Here is a 16,314-nt window from a genome sequence, read left to right on the forward strand (position 1 = left end):
AGTAGTAATGTCATGAAGGAATATACCTATAAGCACGTACCTACTTCTAAATTATGGAGGCCACTGATATTAACCAAAATCACCAGATAATTATACAAATGACCCATTAGCTCAGGTCAGTTTGCAAGAGCAGAGGTCAGTTTGCAAGAACATTCTTTGAAATGTTTTGGTTTTTGAACAGGGGCTATTTATGCACCATCAGGATATTCTGGAGCTAGATACACGTCAAATTATTGAATAGACTCTAATGCAATGGTTCCTGAGTCCATTTGGGCTGGAGTCACCTCAAGAGGGCTTAAAAACACAGGTGACTTTGTGGCTTCTCCATTGAAAAATGCCTCCTATTTGGTTCTACTCTGCATGTTAATTTTTCTGATCTGGGTTCCATCAATACAGAGAGATAGTACTACATTTTTATTAGATTATAGGTCTGAGGACTCTGCCATAATTCTAATGAATTGACAGCAATCATATCACTATAATTATTACAATGTTTATTCTAGAAAAATATATAAAGTAACCTACATATCAAGAAATAGATTTCATTTAAAACTAAAAACTGTAGATATCTTCACCACTAATTTGTAGAAATTGGTTAAAAGGAAAAAAAATAAAGAGAGAGTGAAGGAATTTTCCCTGTAAAATGCATTTTACATTTAGAGTTATTTTAGTTTCGGAGTCATGCAATTAAATTCTCTATTCTAATGGCATAAATAAATAAACAAACACACGTGACAGTATAGCTCCAGATCTACTGAATTGGGATTTCCAAGAATGACACCTGGAAATCTATATCTATATATATGGGTATCTGTATTTTTCTGAGTTCCCTGGGTGGTTCTCAAAAAGCCAACTTGACACAACTTCATGAACCAGCTGCCCTTTGGAAATCACAGAGTAAAATGACAAAGTTTACTCTGTGATCCTATGTCTATATGACTCCTGGTTAAAGAAGCCTTTGCAAGATCATTTGAAATTTCCATAGTGGAGATGGCCAGGTAAAGAGACAGGAAAGAGAATCAAATGACGGATCATGGAGAGAGATGGTTGGTATTGGGGGATGGGGAGATGCTACAGGAATTCTAATGAAGGATTTCTTTATAGTCTGTGATAATTACAAGGGCCATCAAACAGACACTCTTCTTTTCTTGTAACTGAGAAATCAATCATAAGCTAACAGCTTATCTTTGCCAACTCTCAGTTAAATCCCTGGCTGAAGTTTGTCTCAAGTAAATGAATTTTTGTTATTCCTCCTAACTCTTGTTGGCAGAGCACAAGACATTTACCATCTGCTCAGCTTTGCATTGGCAGCAGGTATACATTGCCTATTTCCCCAAGGCGATGAGCAGAAAGAGGTAACACGTCACAGTAGACTTGAGGATGGGACTCCAATGTTCTGGCTATGCGATTCCACTGGAAAGGATTTCTGAAGCTAGAGGGGGCTTGCTTAGCTAGCTGGAGCCAAGGACCTGACTCCTAGGCACTATACCAATGCCACTGGAGCTCTATGATGGTGGGAATTCAGAAATCTTTCTTACATATTTTTTCATCTGTTAAACTTTCTTTAAGCTTTTGCAGTTTAAGCCTCGGGTTTGCTGACAGGTTACTTTCTGTCAAGCTCTCTGTATTGATGACTAAGACCCAGGGTTCCCTGCTCTCATAAAGCTTATAGTGTAGTATGGAAAACAAGTGAATAAGTAACTGACAGTCTTCTAAGTATTATGACAGGGATAACAGGTGCTCTGTAGGCACCTAGAAAGTCTTGCTTATTGGAATTGAGGTGGGTGATGTCAGGAAAGAATTCTTTAAGAAGTTGTTGTTTTGGTTTTTTTTTTTTTTTTTTTTTTTAGACCCAAAGGATGGGTGTGAGTTAGCTGGTATAAAGTAGGAATCTTGTCTGAGGAAGCCTAAATATACCCAACAATGTCAATATGCCTGAAGCCCAGAGGCAAAGGTGGAGAGTGGCAAGAGTTGAAGCTAAAAAAGATACTCAGAATCTGGATAATAAATATCTCAGACTATGCTATGGAGCTGGCCTTTTCTCCTTATAGCAGTAGGAAGACCCTGAAGGATCTGAAATCTGAGAATAAGATGAGGCCCACTATTTAGCCACAGTTTGCTTCAATGTATTCATTCATTATTCATTCAACAAAGATTAACAGTGCATCTTCTATTTGATAGCACTGCTATCAGCAAAGAGATTTAGTGAAGAACAAACATAAAAGGCCCATGTTCTCACCAAGCATGAAAAACAACACACACACTCATAAGATAATTTCTGACGGTTATATGTACTGTGAGGATAATAAAATGGAACAATGCAATGAAGACTGACAGAAGCAGGGCATGCAAGGTTGCTTTCTGACAGTGGAGACAGAAAAGGCCTCCCTGAGGAAGAAATATTTGAGGTAATACAGCCCCATGAAAATCTGGGTAGATGATATTCCAGTCAAATGGAACAGCAAGGGCAAAAGCCATGATTTAAAAAAAAAAAAAAAGAACTGGCATGTTAAAGGAAGGGAAGGAATATTGGAGTAACCTCAAGGTAATTTGGACTGGAGAGATAGTTCTCATCACTGACTCCTTTTAACTGCTGGGAATACAGTATTGAACATAAGAGAATCTTTTCCCCTCATACACTCCTTCCTACTCTGCTTCCTTTTATATGGATGCTAGACTTTTCCCGACATACAAAGTCTTGCTTTATTTCTTTGTTCATCCTTGAGGATCCTGACCCTTTCTGATGTCTTCCAGGAACAATGTGACCAACTTACTCTGGATTTCCTAGGACTTGCCCAGTGTTAACACTGAAAATCTTACATCCCAGGAAGCCTCTCAGTCCCAGATCATCGAGGATAATTGGTCACTCTGTTGAGGAAGCCTACTCTGATCACCCTAAGGCTAGGATACCATAGACACTCAATACTTATTTCCCACACCAATGTTTCTCAAGAGATGGATTTGAAGAAGCAGGAAGGAGCCAGATTACCAGGGCCTTGTGAATCACAGCAACAATTTTGGACTTTATTCAAAGAATAGAGGGGTATAACCCTACAGCACCAGCAATGTTATATTAGTTACCTACTGCTATATTGACAAATCCCTCCCAAATTTGTACGCATAAAATAAGAATCACTTACTTAACTCATAGTTTTTATGGGTCAAGAATTCAGGAGTGGTTTGGTTGGACAATTCTGGCTTGGGTGTCTCATGGGCTACAGTAAGATGTCAGCCAAAACTGCAGTCACCTGAAGGCTTCACTGGGCTGCAGGATCTGCTTCCAAAGTGGATCACTCCCATGGCTGTCAGATTGGTGCTGGCTGTTTGGAAAACCTCAGTTCCTCTCCATGTGGACCCCTCCACAGGACTACCTGAACATCCTCACAACATGGCTGCTGACTTCCTGCAGAGTGAGTGTCCCAAGAATTCAAAGTAGAAGCTCCATGCCTTATAACACTGGAGTCAGAAATCACACACTGCCCCACACTGGCCATGGTATTCTTTAGATCACAGCCTTGATTCAATGTGTGATAGGACTATGCAAGGGAACAAACCCCAGGAAATGACAATCATTGGGGACCATCTTGGAAGCTGGCTACCACAGATGTCACTCCAAATCCTGGTTTACTAACTCACTAAAGAATGCTCTTGGTCACAGAGGTAAATAGATGAATCAATATTATAGTTTTCCACAAGTTAACTTCTACGGATGGAACTACAACTTTAGAAGACAGCTGTAAACTACAAGCTACTGGATCTATCTTTTCACAGGTGCTTGAGGAGCTCATGCTGCCCAGGTTATGCTCTAATTTTTGCCTTTAAGCATCACCAGACCTCCATGAATGGAATTAGCCTACAATATAGGCTAATTCCTATAATTTGTATAATACAAACCCACTCACTCATCCTACTGATTTTTAACTGGCCACCATATCTATAGTGGGCAGAGCCAAGAAGGAAGAGTCACACATACCAAGACTTGGGACATTGATGTTTCTTAACTCAGGACACCAGGTAGTGAACTTTGTATGTGTATCTCTTTACAAAAAACTCATAGAAGGCCTGGAGTCAGAAGATGAGTTACAGCTCTGCCTCTACCTGAAATAACTCAAATATAAGAGACACCTGACATCCCAAAAGTACAAAGCCTGTGAGGCAGAAGTGTTTGAAAATGCAGGGGGACAGGATAGTTACAGAGGAGTGAAGGGGGTAGCGGAGGAGTTCAGAGAGGTAGCCAGGGGCCAGATCTGCCAGGCCTATAATATAAGTTAGGATGTTGGATGTTTCCCAGTGTAATGGCAGACACTGAGAGTTCATGCATGGGAAAAACATAGTATGACTTCTTTTAAAAGGGACACTCTGTCTGCTCTTGTTCTTCTATAGTCAGCCAGAGAGTTCTCTGTCTGAAATACTACCCTAGGTATTCACATTCCCCTCCTCACTTCAACCAGGTCTCAAACGTCACCTCACCAAATAGGACATCCCTAACCACTCTATGACAACCAACAAGGACCTACTGTATAGCACAGGGAACTCTGCTCAATATTCCATAATAATCTATATGAGAAAAGAATCTGTAAAAGAATGGATATATACATATGCATAAGTGAAACACTTTGCTAGTAAACCTGAAACTAACACAACATTGTAAATCAACTATAATATAAAATAAAAAATAAATTAAAAAAATAAAATAGTGGTTCCAACCCTGCTCACTCTCAGCTTCCTTACCCTGCATTGTTTTTCTTAATAGCACATATTATTGGATGTAACAATACCCTTGTATGTTTTAAAAGTTATTATCTACTCCCCTTTCTCAAGAGCAGCTCCTTGTTTTACGCATCGCCACCACCCTAACACAGCCTAGAACAATTTCACAATTATTTTTTGTTGAATGAATGAATTTCAAATGACTACTGAGAATTGTTTTCATGTCCCCAGTAAAGGCTCTCTCACTTCTTAAGTTCATTGGTCATAGATGACAAGCAGTCACATTAGATAAAAACTCATCAGTTGGCATGGCTATCTGGAAGGCTTTGTGGAAAGAAATTCTTAGGCCATATTTGGGACCAGTAGGAAAGAGTGTCGTGATTAATTACTAATGTCTATTGTGTGTGAGGGAGAAGAGCAGGTGAACTATCTGCTGTGAATCTTCCATCTACACATAGGTATTTAGTTTCACCTTGAATATGACTCATCAGCCTCTGCTTTGACTTTGACCATGTGTGCCCAGGCCCTATCTGCCCTATCTGACAGATAGCTTGTTTTTGTTTATAAATTTATTTATTTTTTATTTTTGGCAGTGTTGGGTCTTTGTTGCTGCGTGCAGGCTTTCTCTAGTTGCGGCGAGTGGGGGCTACTCTTTGTTGTGGTGTGTGGGCTTCTCATTGTGGTGGCTTTTCTTGTTGCAGAGCACAGGCTCTAGGTGAGCGGGCTTCAGTAGTTGTGGCATGTGGGCTCAGTAGTTGTGGCTCATGGGCTCTAGAGCGCAGGCTCAGTAGTTGTGGCGCACAGGCTTAGTTACTCCGCGGCATGTGGGATCTTCCCGGACCAGGGATAGAACCCGTGTCACCTGCATAGGCAGGCGGATTCTTAACCACTGTGCCACCAGGGAAGTCCCTGACAGGCAGCTTTTTAAGGGCAGGAATTATGTGTCTGTGCTTCAGTTTCCCAATCTGCAAAACAATTAATAACAGCACCTGGTCCACAGAACGTGCTAAAAAATGTTAGTTGCTTATGTTACGATAATAGCGATGATGATGATGTTGATGATAAGAAGGAGGGGGAGAATGTTTCAATACCTAGGACTAAATACTACGGCTTACACACAGTAGGAAACAAAAACAGCTGTTAAATAAAAGTAAATAAAAGTTGTTCTGGAGGCTAAAGCAGTGAGTGAGTTGCTAATGATATATAAGCATTTGTTGTTTGTAATGACACACTTAAAACACGTGAGTCATCTTTCTCCCAGTTTAATGGGGTCTGAGCAAAAGATGGAGCAGCACTTTGACATTTGCTGTGGGCCTAAGCTCACGCCTAACAATAACCTTATCCCAGGTCAAGAAAGTTCCTAACAAAGAAGGTGAAGTATCACCTCCCAAGTCTGGGATGGATGCTTAATGACAGATGGAGGGAAAACCTTCAGCACCTTGTACCTAGGTTAACACTGTCCTCTTCCTCACCATAAATTCAAGAGAGCACCCTGAGAATGTGTGCCAAGGGGTCCCTGCTGGCTGAGAGCCTTCTTCTGTGAGGTCCTTGGACAGTGGGAACAGATCCAGTGACCTTCAGGGACAAGCACGAAACGTCCATTTTCTCTCTGTCAGAAGCACCATAGGCATAAAAATACATCTGCCTTCACCCTAGTGATGCAGGGTAAAATCTGTTCTCCCTCTCTTTACCAGCCTGTCCCCAGTTGGTTATAGCCCCAGGTTAATTAAATTGGAGACCTCACTTCCTTTAAGCCCTTGAGATACCACCTATAATTACTCTGCTATTTAGAGATGTCACGTCTTTGCATTTAGGGTATTCAAAGTGCATTCAGTCCCTGAGGATGGGGAAATGGTGTTATAATAAAACTAAAAGCAACTCCGCTTGGAGAAAGAAATCCCAGGCAGCACTAAAGCACACAGGAAAGAATTCCTTCAGTGCCAGTCAAGTCATGTGCAAAATAATGATGTTAATCTTCCACTCTGTGCCACGCATAATGCTAGGGAGTGTATGAGTCATAAATGAAATGGTGCATGGTCCCCCCTTCAGGAATCTTATCCACAATTAGGGTAAACAAAACAGATCTGGAAGCAAATGAGAAAGCAGGTGTTTTTGACCAAGAAAAAAATCATACAAATAATAAGAGCATGGAATCTAGGCTTGGGATGCAGATAGAACAGCCTTTGAATCTGGCTCAGCAGTATGACTTTGGGCAATACTTCCCCTACCTGATCTTCAGTTTCCCTATCTGCTAATGGCAGGGCTTATTCCAGATTGGTATTATGAAGACTCGATGAGAAAATACATGGAAAATGCTCTAGTGTCATGGCTGGCACAGAGAAAGCACCCAGTGTGTCCATTCCCTCCACCAATATTTAATGTGTGCATAGGGCAAGGAATTGTTAGATGCCGCAGACAAGACAGATACAGTTCCAGCTTTCACATAGCTTACATTCTAGAAGGAGCAAATGATTTGGAAGAAGCTGATAACACTTAACATCACCTGAGATCTTACTCTGTGCCAGGTCCAACAATAAAGCAAGTAAGCAGGTACTCTCACTATTTTCCCATCAATAAGATTTATGAAGAAAATGACAAGAGCTGCTCTGTTAAGGACCTGATGACCTGTTGGGGGAAGGTGGTATTCGAGCTGCAGTTTCAAGAGCCTGCAGAAGCCTGCCATGCAAAGATCTGAAGAAAGAACATTCTAAACACAATGAATTCAGTAAGTGCTGACACTACTGTTAATATTCTAACTCAGTTCCCAGTTTTATGGTACAGGCTACAGGACTGGGAGGAGTTCAGTAAGTGATACACCAGAGTGGGATGGAGAGAACAGGAAGTTCTGAGGAGAGAGGGGTTTCAGCTGGATGTTGAGAGTGAGTGGTACTTAGCATAGACGACCAAATACAAAACCTAGCACTGCACTCATACAGCACTTTAAAAGAGGCATCAGAGGAACTGAAATTCATTTTGCATGTGTGTACGACCGCTTCTGTGTGACAGTGGCAGAGTTGAATGAATGGTTGAGACAGAGACCCATCCATCATCTAGCCCACAATACATAAAATATTTACCATCTGGCCCTTTACAGAAGAAGCTTCCCAAGTCCTGATTTAGAGGTTACAAAGCACATTTAAATAAATAATACGGTTGGGCCCTCAAGCAGATTTGGGGAGGTTGAGTGCTACTGGAAAGCCTGCTGATGGCACAGAAGTCCAGTGACATCCACCCTGGTCTTTCTCCAAAACTTAGAATGTAGCTGAAGGCATCTGCTTGGTACTCATTCAATCCTGGTTGAACATGAATGAATGAATCTGATGTCTCAGAGGGGTTTTCACATAAAATAGCTAAGAAGGTCTTCCTCACTTTACAGACAAGGAAATTCAAGACTTAAAGTATGTAAATATAAGACACGTGGTTGTTGTCTTAGCTTTTAATTCCCAGTTCAATGCCCTTTTCTACCGAGATACCATGGGTGACCTCAGATCTGGAATGCCCCCCTGCCAGCCCACACCAAACCTGAAGTATGAAGAGTGACTTCTTTCCTTGTCTTTAGCAAAGCCTCAGCCAAACCTCAGGTCTCTGATCACTCTGACACATGGGCCTAATTAATCACCGTATGGCATTACTTCTGCCAGACCACCTACTCTTGCCAACAACTCTGTTCAGGCCTGGGAGGATACAGGGGAAGGGTATTTGTTAATGATCACTCCCAGCCAGAGATCACTAGAAGCCCCACTGTCAGACACAATGTTATGACCTCTGGAAACTTCCTAAACGTATGTCTCTTTGACCTAGTCCATCACATGGGAAGTAAAAAGTCCTACCATTCAGGGGTTAATTGCTCCTTTGTGCATATTGGGAAACTTGAGCAAGGAGAAAATTTCTCAAATACTCTATATATTAAAGACAAAATGATGATATATCACCAGCGACAGTAGACTAAGGGTCAGAAGTCTGAGTAAGTCTAAGGCTGCAGTGAAATAGGTAGTTAAGAGTTTGGGCTGTGGAGACATTGCTGAGTTCAAATCTCTCCAGCTCTGCCACTCACCAGCTTTCTGGCCTTGGACAAGTTACAAGATCTTTCTGAGCTACAGTTCTTTCACTTGGTGAAATCGGAACAATGCTCTTACATATTTCATAGGATTACGTGGTCCACAGGGACCAGAACAACTTGTGCCAAGCATTCGTAAGAGTCCTTGTTAACAGAAAGCACTTGTTGATAAAAGAAGAAAATGACACTGATGCAAGTGATGTAGCAACGGTTCTGCTCTGACCACTGTCAACCAGGTGACTCTGTGCAAGGCATTGAACCCTCAAAACCTCAGCTCATTTATCTATAAAAGAGGAACAATAATATTCCCTAGCTAACAGAGCTTCTGCAAGGACTAAATGACCTAAGGAAAGATAAAGTACTTAGCAAAGATCCTGGCATTTATTAATGGGTCATTAAATGTCACCAGATGAAAACAAATCCAACAGAAGATGTTAATAGCTGCCTGGTCAAGCTCACACAACTCTTTGGGGGAAGAAAAAAAAAAGACTGTGAATATAAAAATGACTTTGATATGCTAAACTGCACCACATATATCACGGCTTGTCAGGATTATGACCCAGCCGAGGAAGCCGGTCTAACGTCTGTTTACTTGGCCTGTGATTTGCAGGTCATTCATGGGAGTTGGATGTTTCAGTGGCCAGGTGCTAAGTGAAGCTGAGGATTAATTAACCTGTGATCTATGACTTTTAATTATTGTTCTCAAGTCTCACCTTATATTTGCAAGTGACTCTTAAAAAGCCAAATGGCTGAGCAAAAGCATTTGGGATGGAAACATATTGGCTGAGAGACTCTTCTGTGTGATTTCACTCCCCTGATTAGATTTATGGAGAGAGGAGACACTTGCTGCTGAGCTGAAGGCCGGCCAGTTTACAGACTGGAAATTTAGGCTTTGGAGTTTAAATCCAACACAGGTGTTTGTACTACATATATGTGTGCAGAAGCTCACACCAGGGCTGCTAGGCAGCATGGCATACTAGAGAAAGTAAGGGCTCTGACGTCAAACATGACTCCAGATTCCATTATTCAATAGCTTTATGAGTTTAGACAAGTCATGGGGCCCTTGTGTGCCTCAAATGCTTCACTTAAATAGGAATAATCAAATCTACCTGGGAGGGCCGTGGCAAGACTGAAAGATGAAATATTTAGACACCTGCCATAACTGACAATCAATATATGGTTATAGCTAGGTCAACTGAATTTTTAAATGAGCCCTGTAATTTTACATATGACCCTAAGTCATTTAGTTGAGTCTCAAATTCACCATTAAGACAATGGGGCAAATCTAACCTACCCTGTGGATTTTTTTAACCAATTTTAACGAGTATTTATGCAGCATCTTCTCTGTAGCAGGTACAGCGGTAATTACAAGGAACACTGATGAAGAGTAAAAGCACTGTCCTTTCCCTAAAGGAGCTAAAGTCCAAGGAAAGAGAAGCATTAAATATAGGACAACTATTTAGAATAGATGCAGTAAGAGATGGTCTACAGACTATAAAGGGAGAGTCTCCTTTGGATTGGGAAGTCAGGGAATGACTTTCAAAAGGAGTTACATTTAAGCTTAGATCTTGACAATGAACAGGAGTAGCAAAGCAAAGAATGGCATGAAGAATGTCAGAAAGACAGGGCAACAAGTACAACGGCCCTGAACAAACAGTCGATGGGGAAACTATCCTCTAGGTCTTGAGGACGAAGTGGTAACAAGACAGATCATTTCAGATTGTGTGTTGCTCACATTAGGGAAAGAATAAGGAAGAAAAGGCATTTAAATTACTGAGCACAAGGCATGGCACAAACGCAACTTAAATTACTGAGCACAAGGCATGGCACAAACGCAACTTTCTATCTATCGAAAACAGTAATTAAGACCCATGCAGCAATGACAATAATTGGATAAGTGGCAATACATGTCCCCAGGGAAAAATCAGCTCTACCTATTCAAGGCAAAGCATCGTAACCCTTTTTGCAGCTTATTTGGAAGAAAAAAAAAATTCCCCCTAAGAAAGTTTTCCTAAAACTTTCTGTTTTAAATCTTATGGTTACCAGCGAGAGAAAGAGGGGAGAGATAAATTGAGAGATTGGGACTGACATATATACATTACTGTATATAAAATAGATAACTAATAAGGACCTACTGTATAGCACAGGGAACTCCACTCAATACTCTATAATGACCTATATGGGAAAAGAATCTAAAAAAGAGTGAATATATGTATATGTATAACCAATTCACTTTGCTGTACAGCAGAAACTAACACAACATTGTAAATCAACTATACTGCAATAAAAATTTTTTTTAAAAAATTCTGTTTTAGAAGAAGAACACATTTGGAATTCATATTAGAATTTGAAGAACCTGGTTACCATTCAGTCGTCCCTTAGATTTGACCACCTAGTAAATGTGGGATTTGGCACCAGGTCTGTGAAGTGGCGATCTTGGTCTCTCATTCCTTCCTCAAGTGAACAATGACGGAGGGTTCATTGTTCCAAAAGGTCCTGCATGTTCCATTAATGGAAGGGTACAAGGACGACTAGGCAGGGCTACATTTGAAAAGATGTTCGGCCTCCATTTGGCAACAGCTAACACGGTCTCTGAGGTTCCCAGAAAGTCAGTGATTTTGAGTGCTGGAGCCAATGGTAGGGAGAACACAGATAAAACCCAGAGACAAGAAAAGAACTGCCCTTTCTCAGAGACATGGGTGACATGTAGAGAAGTCTTGTCTGGCTAAGTCCATCTCCCCTACTGATGCCGCAAATGGCACCATGGATGACTGGTTCTTTGGTTCAAGGAGAGCTGTCTTGTAAACACCTGGCAATTGACATTAAGCACTCCACAATCATATAGGCAAAGAGATGTTGTTTTTCTTTATTTAAAATGAGTTAGAACTTGGAAAGACCTATTCCAAACTCCCCCCCTTTTTGAGGTCATTCAGACCCAGAGACATGAAGTGAAATGTTCAAGGTTACACATCATGGCAGGGACAGATCCAAGACCAGAACCCAGATTTCCTAACTATGATTTCCTATCCTGGACTTTCTCTCTCTAAATCCACTTTCTGCAAATCATTTTATTTTCCCAAGTTATTTCTCCGCCAATGGACAATAGGGCAATTAGACAGCAGTAGTTCAGGAGCTGGTAGTTGAGACAGAATTAAGGAATAAGAAGGAACAAAGCACTCAGAATAATTAGAAACTTTCCCTCGAGTTGTCCCCTTCCCAACAGGTTTTGCCAAGCCTCTAGAAATCTCTTCTTTGGCATCAAGAACCCGCTGATAACAAGTAGTGAGAGCAGTTTCATCTCTCACACACTGCCTGGGGCTCAGGATCATAAAGGCTTTAAGTTTTTCTTTCTGGTTGCTGGTTTCCTTCCACTGAGATGCATTTCAGAACTCAGCCAGTGCCTCAGAGGATCATTTCCCTCCTCCCTTTTATGAGAGTTATCAAACATTTTCCCCTGAACCTTTCTGTGCCCTCCCACAGTCTAGAAAATGAGGCTCTTTGCTTTGAGAAGCAACCTGTAGGACATTCTGTTTCTTGAAAAGTTCATGCAATAAGAGTGGCACCCTTTCTTTAAAGACGCTTTTAAGAAGAGACTGAGTCAACTTTTCCTTGGGCCTAAAGTTGTGTGTATATAATGCTAGGCTACCAGCTTGCTAGCAACTATTCTTGAACCTGTAGACTTCTTTTTAAATGGCCCAATCTGATACCTAAACATCTCTCCACCTTTCTGATAGGGCGGTGGAGAGACCGAAACAGAAACTGTCTCTTTCATGACAGACAACCGCGAGCTTTAGGACACCATATTCTAATCCTGGCTCTGCCAACTCTGGTTGACCTGGTCATCTTGGCCGAGCCCCTTTTCCTCTCTGAGCCTCAGTTTCATTGTCTAGAAAAGTATTTTGTTTGACCTTCACAGTGCTGTTTTTTTGCTTTTCTTTAATATCAAAATTTTTAAAAATTTTCATATAAATATCCTTACCTCCCCTAAAAACTAGAAGACCTAACCAACTGGATTAATAATACTACATGAAAATCTGTGGAGCTCTATAGTGGCTGCCCAGTGTAAAAGGGTGTGTCTACTGTAGTTCAATCCAGTCTCCACTATGTCTCTATGCCTTGATTTGCTTATCTATCTGGATCCAGTAAATCTTGGAGCTTCTGATCCTGGACTTAGGAGTAAGTAGCTACACCTGGCAAAACATCCCCTATTCAGGCAGAGTTTATACATTCATAAAACATTACTGACTGTATTGGTTGGGTGACTCTTTTTCTAGCATCTCAGATTATAGCACTTTCATAGTAACTCACAATTTTCCATACAATGCTTTTACATTTTAATTAAGGCTGCTGGACTATTTGCACCTAGTATTTTTATTCTATCAGTCCCAGGATGTTTCATTTGCTTCTCACTTGTCAAAACCCTTTGTCCATAATAATCATGACTTTCATCTTCATCTGTGTGATCCTTACCTAACATTCCTTTAGGGTTTTTCCTAGCTTTCTCAGGAGTTCTTATAAATTTTAAGTTAAACTTACAGTCTATGAAACTTTTAGATCTTAAATTAGTACTCAAAATGCATACAATTATTTGATTAGATGTGTAGAAATGCATTCAAGTCTTATGAACAGTCATTTTCTTCATATCACCTATCATACCAACAGATAAATTAAGAAGTAGCATTCTGAAAGAAGAAAATTACAGACCAATATCACTGATGAATATAGATGCAAAAATCCTGAACAAAATACTACCAAACAGAATCCAACAACACATTAAAAGGATCATACAGCATGATCAAGTGGGATTTATCCCAGGGATGCAAGGATTCTTCAATATACATAAATCAACCAATGTGATAAACCATATTAACAAATTGAAGAATAAAACCATATGATCCTCTCAATAGATGCAGAAAAAGGTTTTGACAAAATTCAACACCCATTTATGATAAAAACTCTCCAGAAAGTGGGCATAGAGGGAACCTACCTCAACATAATAAAGGCCATATATGACAAACCCACAGTAAACATCATTCTCAATGGTGAAAACCTGAAAGCATTTCCTCTAAGATCAGGAACAAGAAAAAGATGTCCACTCTCACCACTATTATTCAACATAGTTTGGGAAGTCCTAGCAACGGCAATCAGAGAAGAAAAAGAAATAAAAGGAATACAAATCGGAAAAGAAGAAGTAAAACTATCACTGTTTGCAGATGATATGATACTATACATAGAGAATCCTAAAGATGGCACCAGAAAACTAGTAGAGCTAATCAATGAATCTGGTAACATTGCAGGATACAAAATTAATGCACAGAAATCTCCTGCATTCTTAAACACTAATGATGAAAAATATGAAAGAGAAATTAAGGAAACACTCCCATTTACCACTGCAACAAAAAGAATAAAATACCTAGGAACAAACCTACCTAGGGAGATAAAAGACCTGTATGCAGAAAACTATAAGACACTGGTGAAAGAAATTAAAGACAATACCAACAGATGGAGAGATTATACCATGTTCTTAGATTGGAAGAATCAATATTGTGAAAATGACTACACTACCCAAAGCAATCTACAGATTCAATGCAATCCCTATCAAATTACCAATGGCATTTTTTACAGAACTAGAGCAAAACATCTTAAAATTTGTATGGAGACACAAAAGACCCCGAATAGCCAAAGCAGTCTTGAGGGAAAAAAACAGAGCTGGAGGAATCAGACTCCCTGACTTCAGACTATACTACAAAGCTACAGTAATCAAGACAATGTGGTACTAGCACAAAAACAGAAACATAGATCAGTGGAACAAGATAGAAAGCCCAGAGATAAACCCATGCACCTATGGTCAACTAATCTATGACAAAGGAGGCAAGGATATACATTGGAGAAAGGACAGTCAGTCTCTTCAATAAGTGGTGCTGGGAAAACTGGACAGCTACATGTAAAAGAATGAAATTAGAACACTCCCTAACACCATACACAAAAATAAACTCAAAATGGATTCAAGACCTAAATGTAAGACCAGACACTATAAAACTCTTAGAGGAAAACATAGGAGGAACACTCTTTGACATAAATCACAGCAAGATCTTTTTTGATCCACCTCCTAGAGAAATGGAAATAAAAACAAAGATAAACAAATGGGACCTAATGAAACTTCAAAGCTTTTGCACAGCAAAGGAAACCATAAACAAGACGAAAAGACACCCCTCAGAATGGGAGAAAATATTTGCAAACGAATCAACGGACAAAGGATTAATCTCCAAAATATATAAACAGCTCATGCAGCTCAATATTAAAGAAACAAACAACCCAATCCAAAAATGGGCAGAAGACCTAAATAGACATTTCTCCAAAGAAGACATACAGGTGGCCAAGAAGCACATGAAAAGCTGTTTAACATCACTAATTATTAGAGAAATGCAAATCAAAACTACAATGAGGTATCACCTCACTCCTGTTAGAATAGGCATCATCAGAAAGTCTACAAACAACAAATGCTGGAGAGGGTGTGGAGAAAAGGGAACCCTCTTGCACTGTTGGTGGGAATGTAAATTGATACAGCCACTATGGAGAACAGTATGGAGATTCCTTAAAAAACTAAAAATAGAATTACCATATGATCCAGCAATCCCACTACTGGGCATATACCCAAAGAAAACCATAATTCAAAAAGACACATGCACCCCAGTGTTCATTGCAGCACTATTTACAATAGCCAGGTCTTGGAAGCAACCTAAATGCCCATCGACAGACGAATGGATAAAGAAGAGGTGGTACATATATACAATGGAATATTACTCAGCCATAAAAAGGAACAAAATTGGGTCATTTGTTGAGACATGGATGGATCTAGAGACTGTCATACAGAGTGAAGTAAGTCAGAAAGAGAAAAACAAATATCGTATATTAATGCATATATGTGGAACCTGGAAAAATGGTACAGATGAACCAGTTTGCAGAGCAGAAATTGAGACACAGATGTAGAGAACAAATGTATGGACACCAAGGGGGGAAAGCAGCGGGGGGATCGGGGTGGTGGTGTGATGAATTGGGAGATTGGGATTGACATGTATACAGTGATGTGTATAAAATTGATGACTAATAAGGACCTGCTGTATAAAAAAATAAATAAAATTAAATTAAAAAATTAAAAAAAAAAGAGGTAGCATTCTGTCTAATCAGTAGAAGCTTGCGCATCTACTTCACCATGAAAACTGCCAAACCAAACTTTGGTAATATGAAGAGAAGCATTAGGAGAATTGGGGCAGATAGTGTTAATTCTGCCTCCATGGTAGAAGAAATTTAATAAGGGGTTGATTCTGGATTCAACTTGATTTTTTTCAAACTCCAAATTTTGTGTTTTTAACCAAACTACAGGATCTGATATACCTAACCACACTATAAATTCATAAAGGCAGAGATATACCTTATTCATATATATTTTTTAATTGTCACAATATTTGTGTCACCATTACAGGGGCTCGCCCCTTGGTGGAGGAAGTAGCAGAGTATTTTGGAGAAAGACTAGTTCTGTCGCTATA

This window comes from Balaenoptera musculus, chromosome 3 (genome assembly GCF_009873245.2).
Source record: "Balaenoptera musculus isolate JJ_BM4_2016_0621 chromosome 3, mBalMus1.pri.v3, whole genome shotgun sequence".
In the NCBI taxonomy this organism is placed as follows: domain Eukaryota; kingdom Metazoa; phylum Chordata; class Mammalia; order Artiodactyla; family Balaenopteridae; genus Balaenoptera; species Balaenoptera musculus.